Below are 6,443 nucleotides of genomic sequence, written 5' to 3' on the forward strand. Positions count from 1 at the left end.
TGGATTATCATCGCAATGCATATGTTTTAACCAAGTGTCACAAAGGGGTACCTCTATGCCGCCTGTACAAAGGTCTAAGGAGAAAGCTCGCATTGGATTTCTCGCTATTGATTATTCTCAACTTAGACATCCATACCAGGACAACATAGACAACAGATAATGGACTCCTCTTTTATGCATAAGCATTCTACAATTATCAATTTTCTCATATGAGATTGAGGATATTTGTCCAAAACTGAAACTTCCACCATGGATCATGGCTTTAGTTAGCGGCCCAATGTTCTTCTCTAACATTATGCATGCTCTAACCATTCTAGCGGTAAATCTCCCTTACTTCAGACAAGACGGACATGCATAGCAACTCACATGATATTCAACAAAGAGTAGTTGATGGCGTCCCCAGGAACATGGTTATCGCACAACAAGCAACTTAATAAGAGATAAAGTGCATAAGTACATATTCAATACCACAATAGTTTTTGGGCTATTTGTCCCATGAGCTATATATTGCAAAGGTAGAGGATAGAAATTTTAAAGGTAGCTCTAAAGCAATTTACTTTGGAATGGCGGAGAAATACCATGTAGTAGGTAGGTATGGTGGACACAAATGGCATAGTGGTTGGCTCAAGGATTTTGGATGCATGAGAAGTATTCCCTCTCGATACAAGGTTTAGGCTAGCAAGGTTTATTTGAAACAAACGCAAGGATGAAGCGGTGCAGCAAAACTCACAAAAAGACATATTGTAAACATTATAAGACTCTACACCATCTTCCTTGTTGTTCAAACTCTTTACTAGAAATTATCTAGACCTTAGAGAGACCAATTATGCAAACCAAATTTTAGCAAGCTCTATGTATTTCTTCATTAATAGGTGCAAAGTATATGATACAAGAGCTTAAACAAGAGCACAACAATTTCCAAGTATCACATTATCCAAGACATTTTACCAATTACTACATGTAGCATTTTCCGTTTCCAACCATATAACAATTAACAAAGCAGTTTCAACCTTCGCCATGAAAATTAAAAGCTAAGAACACATGTGTTCATACGAACCAGCGGAGCGTGTCTCTCTCCCACACAAGCATTAATTTATTCAAACAAAAACAAAAACAAAAACAAACAGACGCTCCAAGTAAAGTACATAAGATGTGACCGAATAAAAATATAGTTTCAAGAGAAGGAACCTGATAATTTGTCGATGAAGAAGGGGATGCCTTGGGCATCCCCAAGCTTAGATGCTTGAGTCTTCTTGAAATATGCAGGGGTGAACCACCGGGGCATCCCCAAGCTTAGAGCTTTCACTCTTCTTGATCACATTGTATCATCCTCCTCTCTTGACCCTTGAAAACTTCCTCCACACCAAACTCGAAACAACTCATTAGAGGGTTAGTGCATAATCAAAATTCACATGTTCAGAGGTGACACAAACATTCTTAACACTTCTGGACATTTCCCAAAGTTACTGGAAGTTAATGGAACAAAGAAATTCATCCAACATAGCAAAAGAAGCAATGCGAAATAAAAGGCAGAATCTGTCAAAACAGAACAGTCCGTAAAGACGAATTTTATTGAGACACCAGACTTGCTCAAATGAAAATTCTCAAATTGAATGAAAGTTGCGTACGTATCTGAGGATCACTCACGTAAATTGGCATAATTTTCTGAGTTACCTACAGAGAATTAGGCCCAGATTCGTGACAGCAAAGAAATCTGTTTCTGCGCAGTAATCCAAATCTAGTATGAACCTTACTATCAACGACTTTACTTGGCACAACAATGCAACAAAATAAGATAAGGAGAGGTTGCTACAGTAGTAACAACTTCCAATACACAAATAAAAAAACAAAATTGCTGTAGTAAAATAAACACATGGGTTGTCTCCCAAGAAGTTCTTTCTTTATAGACATTAAAATGGGCTCAGCAGTTTTAATGATGCACTCGCAAGAAATAGTATTTGAAGCAAAAGAGAGCATCAAGAAGCAAATTCAAAACACATTTAAGTCTAACCCACTTCCTATGCAAAGGAATCTTGTACACAAATGAATTCATGAAGAATAAAGTGACAAGCATAAGAGGATAAAACACGAGTAACTTCAAGATTCTCAACATAAAGAGGGGAAACTTAATATTATTAAGATGCATATAACCATGTTTCCCTCTCTCATAATAACTTTCAGTAGCATCATTGATGAAATCCACAATATACCCATCACTTAAAACATTCTTATCATGGTTCATATGCACAGAAGTATCATTAATTTTGGCATAAGAAGAGTTCTTCTCATTAATAGTAATTGGAGCAAGATTATTATCAAGAATTTGAACATGGTAAACAAGTTGCATATTAAGGGAATTGTTTTTGGTAATCCAACCATGACTATCACAAGTTTCATAAGGATAGTTATAACCTATATCGTAGCATTCTTTATAATAATCATCAAAGGTCGGAGGCATAGTGTCATCATAAGAAATAGAATAGTTATCTTTCACAGTCGGTTTATCTGTGACCATACCATCATTGTTATTAGAAGGAGATGTATTAAACACATAATAATCAGTAGCAAAAGGATTTTCAAACACCTCTTCCCCAAGCTTAGAGCTTTCTATATCATTATGGGAGGAAGCATGGATAGCACTGATACTATGGCAATTATTATCATCATCATTTTCAGAATTAGTTTCCCCGAGATTTGCAATATCAAAAGTAGTGTGCTCATTCAAATCATGATCACTAATGTATGTAAAGGGTATAGGAAGATCATTGTATTCAGATTCATTATCATAATAATCATTAGGAGCAACATACTTACGGTTACCTAGCATTATCTCATTCACGCGGGGATATGTCGTTACCTCTTTCTCTTTATTCTCCTTCTTCTTCTTCTTCTTCTTCTTCTTCTCTTCCTTCTCCTCGTTCCCTTCTTTAGGAGGAAGAGGCTTGAAGGGTGGCTTGTCCGCATAACCTGATTTACTTTCAGAAACAATAGAAGAAACTTGGGAGGATTCCTCCTTTTCATTAATTAGTTCAAAACACACAGCGGTCCTATCATATTTTGGCAAGGTCTCATCTTCTAAAATATTTTGTATATAAGTATTTGTATGGCTATTATCAATGCAATAAGAAAAACACCCATGCAGGACATCATCAATATCAAGATCATTAATATCTAACAAAGAAATTTTCCTTGATAACTCTTCACACCACAAAAATAAAGTGAGTTCATCATGCTGATTAGGAGTAATTTCATCATCGCAATACAACTTTGTAGCACTCATGGGGTTCAGATTATCATTGGAGGAGCATTGAAAATTAAAATGACCCACTCTATGGCAAAGTTCACAAATAAAAGGATAGAGGGCACACACTTTTTTACCAAGATCATCTAGAGCCCTAAACCACTTTCTAGTTTTTTCATTAATATGATGGATACAGTATTCATCTTTGATTTGATTAATTCCACAAGGTCTATGCATTCCACAAAAATTAACATGCTTATAAGAAATGGCATTCTTAGGAGTTTGAGCATGCTTATTGCAATCATTAACAACAATTTCATTCTTCATGCAAGCCTCTTTAAAAGGTTCATGATACTTATCAAAATTCTTTTTAGGCAATTCAAAATGAGAAGCAAAGGCTTTATAAAGATTTGCAGCAACTTGAGAGTCAAGACCATAAGTAGCACTCATATCTCGAAATTTATCAGTATCCATAAAAGCTTCAATGCATTCATAATCATAATTTATACCTGACTCTTTACCTTTGTTGTTCTCCCATCCTTCAGTGTTCTCCTCAATCCGATCAAGGAGATCCCACTTAGCTTCAACCTCCTTGCTTGTGAAAGATCCCTCCGAACAGGCGTCTAGATAATCCTTGTGTTGTCCTGAAAGCCTCGCATAAAAATTGTTAACAATAACATTACGGGGGAGCTCATGAATGGGACATTTGAGCATTAGTGACTTCAATCTCCCCCACGCTTGAGAAATACTCTCTTCATCACGAGGATAAAAGTTATAAATATAATTCCTATCAATATGCACTTCATAAGGAGGATAAAATTTAGAGTAAAAGAGAGATACATTTTCCTCCCAACCAAGAGAATGACTATTCTTCAACAATTTATACCAATGCGCCGCTTTACCAGACAGCGAAACAGAGAATAGCTTCTTCCTCACTTCATCCATAGAGATACCTGCACACTTGAATAACCCGCATAATTCATACAGAAACAGTAAATGATCTCCAGGATGGACAGTTCCATCCCCTTCATAGCGGTTATCAATAACACGTTCAATGATTTTCATGGGTATCTTGAAAGCAATGCTTGCAATTGGTGGATTTAAAATATCACAAGCATCATTAGAGTTATCGCATATGGGAGATAAAGCATTATCAGAACAAATTTTCTCCCCTAAAGATGGGAAGCTAAAAATATCACAGAAACTAGCTTCCCCAAGCTTAGACTTATCCATAGCATTAGCAGTGATTGCGTTCATACCAATAACATTGCTACTAGCATGCAAATGAGGTTCCATAGGTTCTTTAATTTTCGCATCACACAATTCATGTCATAACTTAGGAAATAAATTAAAAAGCTCATAGTTGTATTCCATTATGCCAAACTAGTGTAAAACAAGAAACAAAAAGATGCAATTGCGGGATCTAAAGGAAATAGCTTCGAGTACTTACAACGATGCCGGGAAATAGCTTAGTAGCCGAGATCCGGAGTGTGAGTACCTTTTACCTTTCCTCCCCGGCAACGGCGCCAGAAAAGTGCTTGATGTCTACGGGTGCTTCTATTCTTGTAGACAGTGTTGGGCCTCCAAGAGCAGAGGTTTGTAGAACAGCAGCAAGTTTCCCTTAAGTGGATCACCCAAGGTTTATCGATCTCAGGGAGGAAGAGTTCAAAGATATCCCTCTCAAGCAACCCTGCAACCACAAAGCAAGAAGTCTCTTGTGTCCCCAACACACCTAATACACTTGTCAGATCTATAGGTGCACTAGTTCGGCGAAGAGATAGTGAGATGCAAGTAATATGGATGAGTATGAGTGGTAATAGCAATCTGAATAAAATATGGCAGCGAGTAAACATGCAACAAAACAGTAAACAAACGGAGATTCGATGCTTGGAAGCAAGGCCCAGGGATCCTGCTTTCACTAGTGGACACTCTCAACAATGATCACATAATAGGACTACTCTACACCCTCTTGTTGGATGATGAACACCACTAATTGTGTAGGATTACACGAACCCTCAATGCCGGAGTTAACAAGCTCCACAATATTCGATATTCATATTTAAATAACCTTAGAGTGCAAGATAGATCAACACAATTACACCAAGAACTAACATAGCATGCACACTGTCATCATCACACTATGAAGGAGGCATAGATCACATCAATACTATCATAGCAATAGTTAACTTCATAATCTACAAGAGATTACAATCATAACCTACGCCAAGTACTACACGATGCACACAATGTCATCATTACACCGTGCAGGAGGAATATAGTACTTTAATAACATCACTAGAGTAGCACATAGATGATATTCAACTAGATCACATAAAGAGAGAGATGAACCACATAGCTACAGCGGAGCCCTCAGCCCCGGGGGTGAACTACTCCCTCCTCATCATGGAGACAGCGATGTCGGTGAAGATGGCGGTGGAGACGGCGGTGGAGATGACTCCGGGGGCAATTCCCCGTCCCGGCGGCGTGCCGGAACAGAGACTTATGTCCCCCGAATTGGAGTTTCGCGATGGCGGCGGCTCTGGATGGTTTTCTCTGGTTTCGTCGAACGGGGTCGAGGATTTAGGTCAGGGACGACTAAATAGGCGAAGAGGCGGAGTCTGAGGGGCCACAGGGGGCCCACACACTAGGGGGCGCGCCCCCCCTTGGCCGCGCCGCCCTGTGGGGTGGGGCCCCCCTGGCTCCCCTCTGGCCCTTCTTCGGTGCTCTGGAAGCTTCCGGGAATTCTAAGATCTTCGGTGTTGATTTCGTCCGATTCCGAGAATATTTCCTTACTAGGATTTCTGAAACCAAAAACAGCAGAAAACAGCAACTGGCCCTTCGGCATCTCGTCAATAGGTTAGTTTCGGAAAACGCATAAATATGACATAAAGTATGCATAAAACATGTAGATATCATCAATAATGTGGCATGGAACATAAGAAATTATCGATACGTCGGAGACGTATCACTCCTATTGTAACTATTTCGCACTACTTGGTGTTTGACACCTGATTGAAGATATGTTGTTTGAAGTCCCTGCGTGGACGTAGTCTTGTAATGTTGTAGTTAACTGGTGATGTAGAATTCATTTCACGTCTTATGGCTGAACTGGTATTCTGTCAGGTCTAATCAGACATGTTGCATTCAGAAAAAGAAGGGCCATTTAGGGTCTTCTATCAAGAAATAATAAACCTGAATCAGG

Source organism: Lolium perenne, chromosome 3 (assembly GCF_019359855.2).
Source record: "Lolium perenne isolate Kyuss_39 chromosome 3, Kyuss_2.0, whole genome shotgun sequence".
NCBI classification, from domain to species: domain Eukaryota; kingdom Viridiplantae; phylum Streptophyta; class Magnoliopsida; order Poales; family Poaceae; genus Lolium; species Lolium perenne.